Source organism: Anastrepha ludens, chromosome 4 (genome assembly GCF_028408465.1).
Source record: "Anastrepha ludens isolate Willacy chromosome 4, idAnaLude1.1, whole genome shotgun sequence".
In the NCBI taxonomy this organism is placed as follows: domain Eukaryota; kingdom Metazoa; phylum Arthropoda; class Insecta; order Diptera; family Tephritidae; genus Anastrepha; species Anastrepha ludens.
In genome coordinates, this window is record NC_071500.1 from 7,752,460 (window position 1) to 7,762,245 (window position 9,786).

Genomic DNA, 9,786 nt, shown 5'->3' on the forward strand with positions numbered 1-9,786 from the left:
TTTTACCCTCTGAGCTAACGCTGGCCTCGCCGTTCGGTTCAGCAGCATTATCACAACTCCTCTGTACGTCTCTCTTCAGCTACAAGTAATCTAAAACTATATACCTCTACCTGCTCTCGCATAATACAATATCGTTCATCATTCGCTGCATTGCTCGGTGTTTGCCCGCGCTAGGCGTGTAAGCGCTTCTAAGAGGCAGATAGTAGGATTTATACCCCACCGAAGCGTTACGTTTCACGATGTATTGAGGGCCGGAAGAGAGAGATGAATGTGCAAATCTCATTTACTGCAGCCTCATTTAAGTTATATGGAAGGGTTACTAGTGTATATCTGGTGACAATATTATTGCGTTTCACGGTTAAATACTTAAATCGGCATGTTTTTAGTCAGCTGTCAACTAAGTCACCACAATCATAGTCTTAGTCGAAGTCACAGACACATTCATGCATCGCCTAGACTTCGCTGTTAGTCCTTACTGCCCAGATTGCTTGAACGAAGCAGAGACTGCCGAAAATGTGTCCCTTATTGAAGTAGGCTTGCTAAGGGCGCTAGTTTCGCGACGGCCTAGCAAACAAAACTGGTGCGGTTCTAAAGGTCAATAATCTAGTCCCAGAAATGGTTGAGTTGGATGAAAAGTGGAGCACGGAGCAAGATTTTGCAACACGAAGTTAGCACATTAATTGGGGTCGAAGGAATTATGCTAGACGAACGCGACACGGCCTCCAGACGTAATGACCAAATCGGTATCCCAATAGGATGAACCGTCTGACTTGGGAAGTTTTTAGTTTCGTTAAAGAACGTAAGACTTGAGAAGTTTTTAGGACTAAGGCTTTCGATTGCTTCTCTTCTTCTCTTTGGCGCGATAACCGCTTACGCGATTTTGGCCGCATTTAGGAATGCGCCCCAGTCGTTTCTTTCTCGTGCCTTTCAAGTCCTTCTCCACCTGATCTCTCCAACGTAGAGAAGGCCTTCCTCTTCCTCTGCTTTCACCAGCTGATACCGCATCGAAGACTTTCAGAGCCCGAGCGTTTGTATCCATTTGGACAACATAACCCAGTCCACGAGGCCGCCGATATTCGCCATGACCAACGTGCAAAAGTCAAAAATCTTCCGCAGAATCTTTCTCTCAAACACTCCAAGCGACGCCTCATTGCATATTTTCATCGTCCAAGCTTCTGCGCCATGCTGAGAGATTTGTAGAGTGTTAGTTTGGTTCACCGAGAGAGCAATGTACTACTCAGTTGCCTACTTAGTCCAAAGTAGCACTTGGTGTCAAGGGAGATTCTTCGTTGGATTTCAAGGTTGCCATTGTTGTCAATGTTAATTCTCGTTCTTAGATAAATTAAGTCTTTTACAACCTCGAAAGCACAACTGTCAACAGTGAGTGCCGATACGCGAGAGCGCCGATTGTTTGCTTGATGACAAGAGGTACTACATTTTGTCCATGTCACAACAAGACCTATTCGCTTTGCTTCTTTATCCAGTTTGGAAAAGGCAGAACTAATAGGCCGGTGATGTCAATATCATCGGCATACGCCAACAATTGTACGCTCTTATAGAAAATTGTGCCTGAGCGATTAAGTTCTGCGGCTCGTACGATCCTATCCAACATTAGGTTAAAGAAGTCACTCAACAGCGAGTCACCCTGTCTGAAACCTCGTTTGGTACTAAACGGCTCGGAGCGGTCCTTACCAATTCTGAAGGCGCTGATGGTATTGAGCAACGTCATCTTGCAAAGCCGTATTAGTTTTGCGGGTATACCAAATTCAGACATTGCAGCATATTGGTAACTCCTTTTCGTACTGTCGAATGCAGCTGTGAAGTTTAGGAAAAGATGGTGTGTATCGATTCTCCTTTCATGGGTCTTTTTCAAAACGCGGCGTATTGATAACGTGAATGTTAAGTAAATTGCACAAAATGTAGAGTACAGACTCATGGAAATTTCTGAGTTTAAATGCCTCAATCATTATTATTTTATATAATATTTCACTCTTCAACTTCGATAATTTCTATATAAAAAAATAAACGTAAGAAATTGTCACATGCTTCAAATGTTCGAAAGTTACCGCCATATGGAAGGTAGGCGTGGTTGTTAACCGTTCTTTATGTAAAGAGCGGTTAAGTTTTAAGGGCCGGTATTGACTTTGAATGAAATGCGATTTTTTTAAGAAATTAGTGCCATTTCTCTTTATTATGATAATACTTGTATGGTTCAATTACGTATGGACCAAAATATTGGCCAAATAGCGGGCGCGGCCTCGGCGGCACACCTTCATCCGATGGTCCAAACTTTCGATGACGCTGAGGCATAATTGAGGTTCTATGCCGTTAGTGGGCCGAATGGAAAGGATGAGATACCTTTAGCTCTTGAATTGTTGCTTATCGACCTACACCTTTTCTTTCAAATTACCCCAAAGAAAGAAGTACAACCGTGTCAAATCTCATGATCTTGGCGGCCAATTGACATCGCCGCGACGTGAGATTATTCGGCCATCAAATTTTTCGCGCAAAAGAGCCATTGTTTCGTTAGCTGCGTGACAAGTGGCACCATTCTGTTCAAACCACTTATCGTCCACATCCATATCTTCCAATTCGGGCCATAAAAAGTTCGTTATCATCTCACGATAGCGAACACTATTCACAGTAACTGCCTGACCGGCCTCATTTTGGAAAAAATACGGCCCAATGATGCCGCCGGCCCATAAACCGCACCAAACAGTCATTCTTTGTGGGTGCATTGGTTTTTCGGTAATCACTCTTGGATTATCATTCGCCCAAATGCGACAATTCTGCTTATTGACGAATCCACTGAGATGAAAATGTGTCTCATCACTGAAGATGAATTGCGAGATATGCATTTTGATTTGAACGCCCGTTTTCATAATAAGCCTGAATAACTTTAACGCGTTGCTTGATTGTGTATTTTTCCATGGCTTAAATTGAGTTAGTCTGAAAGTGAAAAACGTCAAATGAAATGCAGAAAAGAGCTTGACGTTTATGTGTGGTTTATATTCAACATCGGCCCTTAAAGTTTAACCACCCTTTATTATCCACCCAACATACAGATTTCACTATAAGTCTATAGAATATGGTCTTAGTTATTGTATAATCCAAATTTTTCCTGTTTTCAATACCAGAAAGCTAACGGCAAACATTCTACAAATATCCAACTTCTTGAGGTATCTTAAGCTGTAAACTACTCGTGCTAAAAGGCTTTTTTTCTCACCACTAACAAAGGGGTATAAAAATATTGCATTTATCGTCAGCCTTTGTGAGTTCGCTTCAATTTAAATGCGATTAATCCGGACACGAGCATTATGGGGCGATATATTAACTAAAAACTATGTGCGTGTAAAAAAAAATTAAATAAAGGCATCTAACAAAAAAAGGAAAAAAAATTTAGAAATGCAAAGCAGAAAATTCATAAATACATATTATCGATTTGCATAAAAAAAAAAACGGAAATTATTTTTAGTTCCTAAACTATACGACTTCAAAGAAATTTGAATTTCAAATTTTTTATTGCATGAATCTGGCATTTGTTTGTTTTGGTTGGCATTTAAATTTGACTAGCAATTCCAAGTAACCGGTTTTTGAGTGCTGGCCCCGGCAGTTAATTAACTTATAGTCAGAAACTGTATTTTTGTCTATTAATATTTACACCCACACACACACACACGTACATAGTGTATGCCTACGATGAGCATAGAAATATGTTGCTAGAGTGTTCAATTAGTTTACATTTATTGCTTTTTAATATTTAACCAGCTTGAATTAGTTTTAATCTTATTACCTTGAAAGAAAAAAGAATCACAGAACGAAATTCTTATCAATTCAATAGCAACAAAATATTTTCTTCCGCATCTTCTCAAATAAATGCAGTTCATTGATTTAATTTAATTACTACATCAATTTAATATTATATTTTAATGCGAGCTTCATAGAAAAATTTCGTAATTTTAAGCTATTCAAATTTCTTGATAAAAGTTCCAAGTGCTACCAAAAGAGTGGTGATTTATTTAAGCCTTTACGCCATAAAGAGAGCTCAGCCTACAATGGGGTTTATAGGGGCTAGTTTTTGAGGCTGAAATACATCAGGAAGTATGCGATTGCCTATCTATGCTTTTGATATTTTGATTAATAAGGAGTAAGATTCTGTGGAGTAAGAAATACTTGAGTACTACAGACATGTAAAACTTTTTAGATGCCCTTTCAGTAGCAACACTTTTATGTAGAACTTTTATCCTGGTTACTAGTAGGATAATATTAGCCCCAGTATGTAATGGCATTTGAGATGACTCGTGGCTATGTCCCTTATAAACATTACCGATGAATTTTTTCTCCGCATTTCTAGAGCTAGCAATGCTAACTAAAGGCATCTACTTTTTATATGCAGGCAAACTACAAGGCCAACGAAGGGAATGAAGGCAAATCTAGTGAAACGCTTCTGAACCTTCTCAATTCTTAAAGATGATCCCATATAGAATGGATCTCAGATAATGCTGCAATATTCGAACTTTGATTTAACAGGAGAAAAATACAAATTCTTCAGCGTAGAAATATCGTGAAATTACTTTGAATTCCTTATTACAAAGTCAAACAGAGATGTAGACTTGGCAATTATAAAGTTTATATGTTTCTAAGACGAAATTTTCGATGTAAATATGACCCCCAAGTCTTTCTTTGCATACATTTTTGTGCGGGTGGTAGCGTCCAACTTGCAATCGAGCCTGCGAGTACTGAAGGACAAGTTTAAGAAAAGGTATTTACCAGCATCAGGAGGTAAGGAGTTATCATCACATCAAGCTTTCTATCGTGTTAAGTCTTCTTGCGGTCTTATGCAGCCAGCTGCGTCCTCTATTGGACTGTAAATCTTCAAGTCATCTGCATACATCAGAAAACGCGATGCCACAAAAACGTCTGGAATATCATTAACAAATATTAAGAACAATAGTGGCCGGACACGTCATTGTTGAGAGGTATGAATTGGAGGTTGTAAAAGACTTCGTTTATTTAGGAACCAGCATTAACATAGATAACACTGTCAGCTTTGCAGTCCAACGGAAAATCTCTCTTGCCAACAAGTGCTACTTTGGACTAAGTAGGCAATTGAGTAATAAAGTCCTCTTTCGACGAACAAAACTAACAATCTACAAGACTCTCATCTTGCCCGTCCTAACGTGTGGCGCAAAAGCTTGGACGATTCAACATCCGATGAAGCGACGCTTGGAGTGTTTGAGAGAAAGATTCTGCGTAAGGTTTTTGAACCTTTGCAGATTGGCCACGGCGAATATCGCAGGCGCTAGAACAATGAGCTGTATGAGCTTTACGATGACATATGTAGACATAGCGCAGCGAATAAAGATCCAGATCGTTGGCTGGCTTATGTCTACCGAGTGGAAACAAGCGCTCCAGCTCTAAAAGTATTCGATGCGGTATCAGCTGGTGGTGGCATATGAAGAGGAAGGCTACCTCTGCGTTGAAAAGATCAGGTGGAGAAGGACTTGGCTAGAGTTGGTGTGCCCAGTTGGCGCCGGTTAGTACGAGAAAGAAACGACTGGAGCGCTTTGTTAAACTCGGTCAAAATCGCGTAAGCGGTTATCGCGCCAATTAAGAAGAAGAAGAAGAAGTAGCCCAAGATGGTTGCCTTGAGGCGCACCTGAGGTAACTTTGATGGCATCAGATTTTATATTGTTTATATGAACAAATTGAGTTCTATCTGTGAGCTAAGTTGGAAGCCACTCATGTAAGCTAGGACGTAGACCGATTGAACCCAGCATAGAATACTATGGCTGACTCTATCGAACACTTTCGAAAAGTCGATAAATACGACATCACCTTGTTGGCCAGTTTCAAATTTTTTGAAGACAAAATTTGCGAATAAACCTAAATTCGTAACAGTAGATCTACCCTTAACAATGCCGACAAGGCGATATGAGATCTGAAATTTGGAAGTAAATCAAATAATGAACTGCTTTTTCAAATAACTAAGGTATACTAGAGATTTTGCAAGTAGGGAGATTTTGGGCATCTGACTTGCTTCCAGACTTATGCATCGGTTGGATAAAAGATTTTTTCCAATTATGTAAATATTTACCAGAAGCTAGTGATTTATTAAAGATGATTATTAACGGTTGGGCTAACGATGTAGCACAGTTTTTTAATAATATAGGAGAGATGCCATCTTCTCCAGGAGTTGAGCAATTTGTTAAAGCCGAAAGGCCTCCTATATATATGTATATATGTATAATTGGCGCGTACACCCTTTTTCAGGTATTTGGCCGAGCTCCTCCTCCTATTTGTGGTGTGCGTCTTGATGCTGCTTCGTGGAGGGAGGAGGGACCTTCAATTGCAAGCCGACTCCGAACGGCAGACATTTTTTACGAGTATGAGGAGCTTTTTAATGGTAGAAATACACTTGGAGGTTTGCCATTGCCTGCCGAGGGGCGACCGCTATTAGAAAAAACTTTTTCTTCATTTTGGTGTCTCACCAAGATTCGACCCTGCCTTCTCTCTGAATTCCGAACGGTAGTCACGCAACATCCTTAAATGAGAGCTGGAAACCTGTAAATGTCAGTGAGCTGTTAAACAGACCGAAACAAATCTGTTACTAATTACTAATTGCTTGTATATCCGACAACGATTCCCCAAAGCAATGCATTTCATTCAAAATTCCGGTGGTTTTTTTTACCATTTATAAACTGCGAAGAAGCTACATAGGTAAATCCACCTGAGTAGTGAAAGTTATAACTGGCAATCGCCTGTTAATGTGCAGAGATAATGTCCACCACTTAACAATAACTAAATAAGCGGTGATCAATTTAAAGTTATCGGATTTTGAATTGGAATAAAACAACGGAAATTCAAAAGGATTGGGCAATCTTTATTATTTTTGTGTAGAACTAATTATGACATTTATTTTCTGAAGATAATCCCTTTCAAATGTTGACCGCAACTGCGCCGTAACTCGGCCATCCATAGATACCAATTTTGAATGACTCGCGACTCGCTGGCGGACTTCGCTCGTCAGATACCTCTATCGAAGCGGGTGTATCCACAAAGCTTTTAGACTTTACATACCACCACAAATAATAGTTCGAAGGTGTGATATCACACGACCTTGGATCCTGGTGGCGAATCCACTGGTCCGAGACGAGAGATAAATTGTTCACCAAAACGATGCCGCAGTAAATCCACTGCTGCTTGGCAAGTAGCGCCGTCTTGCTGGCACTAAATGTTGTGGAGATCAGGGGCTTAAATTTTAGGCATCAAAAATCGTTTATCATGGCGCTATAACGTCATCTTTGTTTTTCTTAGGCAGAAGCGAAAGTGAAAAGAGTTAAAGGGCTGCATTTTATTGGTTAGATAAGAAAAAAGTTCAAACTATTTTCGGTAATAGGTGATTGTTTAGACCTTCTAGTTTCAGTCTAAGTTGGCAGTTGCGTGCGTAAACAACTTGTTTTGCCGGTTGGAAGCAAAAATCACATTCGCTTAATCAAAATTAATATGAATACATTTTTTATAAAATATTCTCCTTTGCAAACGTTTCAGTAGCAATTTTTAATAATAACATCAATGAAACTTCGAATTAAGCAGCAATTAAGAAGCGGAAAAAATGTTTCAGAGTCTCTAATTTCGTTTGTTTTGCTAAGCGCCCACAGCAAAATTTGAATATTCAATACACTTAAGTTTTTTTTCGTTAATTTGGTGTATAATTAATGGATAGTTGGATTAATAATTTTATCAAAATATAAACATTTCTTTGTTTTTTTTTAATACACAAACAACAGTAGGCCATTAAAGTATAGAAAAAACGGTTTTGGTTAAATTTGTGCAAGGTTTCACAAGCGCATTAACATTGCCAAAAGATGCAGTCTGTCTAATGGAAGCGTGACCGCCATAACTTAAAAACTATTTGACCAATTCGACTTCAACAAACTGTATTATATGAGGTTTTAAAATGTACCGTACGCTATCATCAATAAAATCCTATCAATAAAATCAATAGTCACCACCATTAGCTACAACGGCTTCATATCTTCGAGTCATAATTTGTGTGGATTTCTGTGCTAGTTGTGGAGTTAATCGGCTCCAGATAAGCCGAGTTTGCCTTGGTAACTGTTTGATTATCCAGATTTGTTCTGCTTTGAGTTTTTGGTTAACTATTGCCCAACCATTTTCAACGGAGCTGGTATCAGGCGACTCTGACGGTCAATCAAACAATGAAATCCCATTTAGGATTGAACACACCTTCGGCTTCGATGCCTGGGTTCGCTGTCTTCTTGTACAATCCAAGGTTGACTAGTTCTTCCAAACAACTTTGCAGCTGACGCAGCTGCTTTTTGTTTACTCATTTTATTCATCAAAATTGCATTCAAATTGGCGGTAAACAGAAACAAACGACCCAGTCCTTTTTCGGAGAAGCAGCCGGAAACATAAACTTTAATTGGATGCGTAACAGTTCGTTGAAGTTGTCGATTATTAGCAGTACACTGGGATGGCTTATGCGACTGTTAGCCCAAAAAGAAGGTTCACTCGTGAACATTACGTTTGCCTTAGCCTATGCAAGTCAGTGTGTGGTTATGATGGCAGCGGTTTTTTCAATGTGTTCCGGAATTTGAGGCCTTCTGCACTGTAAACGTCCTCGAATCCTGCCTTTGAATGCATTAATACGATTGTTTCCTTAGTTCTGCTTTAGCTTGACACAACAATAAGTTCAACTTTGTCACAAAAAACTGAATGATCTTCTGATCTGTGCTCCGTTGCTCCGATGCAACTCCGTTTGGGAGTTGTACGAGTAAGTCGTTAAGGTTTTTAACTTCGGTAACCAGTTGCACCCATTTATCTACATGGTCCGGCACTCGAAGTGTAACCAACTTCATGGGCATCAGCTGTCTGTTAGTTGGTATTTTGCGGAGAGTAAAAACGCAAAAAGAAAATCAGTGATGGATTTCAAGCGTAAAAGTGTGACTGCATTATATTTGGCTGGAAAATCACAACCAGCGACTGTTCGTGAGTTCGAGCACCTTGAAGTTAATAAAGCTTTTGCTTATCGCACCATTACTCGTTACAATGATGCTGGTAGCATCGCGAAACGTCATGGAGGTGGTCATCAAAAGACTGCAATGTAACGTGAAATGGTTCAAAAAGTGAAGAAGCGATTTGAGCGAAATAACCGATTGCGTACCAGACAAATGGCGAAAGAATTGAAAATATCTGACCGTAGCATCCGCCACATACTGAAAAATGATCTCAAAGTCAAGCCTTATAAGAGCCAAAAGGCGAATGGTCTGACAACAAAGCAGCAACAAGTCAGACTTGAGAGAAGGAAGGAGTTGCTTCGAGTGTCCGAAAGCGGTCAGTTTCCGAACATTGTGTTTTCTGACGAGAAAGAGAAAATTTTTCAAATTGAGCAACTCGTAAACTCTCAAAACGATAGGGTTTATTTGACTGACCGTTCATAAGAGAATTTGAGTCGTCGATTGGCCACCAGGTGGCAGCTCCCGGCGCAGATAATGGCTTGGGCCGCTGTAAACGCAGATGGACGCTCTCCAACCGTTTCCAGTAAGTATTCTGGAAGTTGCTTTGAAGCTGGGGACAGATAAACATTTCGGTGGCAAACCATGAATTTTTCAACAGGACTCGGCATCGTTTCACAAATGGCCAAAAAACAACGTTCCAAACTTCATAACGTCCACTCAATGGCTCTCAAATTCACCAGACGCGAATTCAATGGACTATTCTCTTTGAGCCATTTTGGAGAGCAAATGCCGAACTAAAAGATAC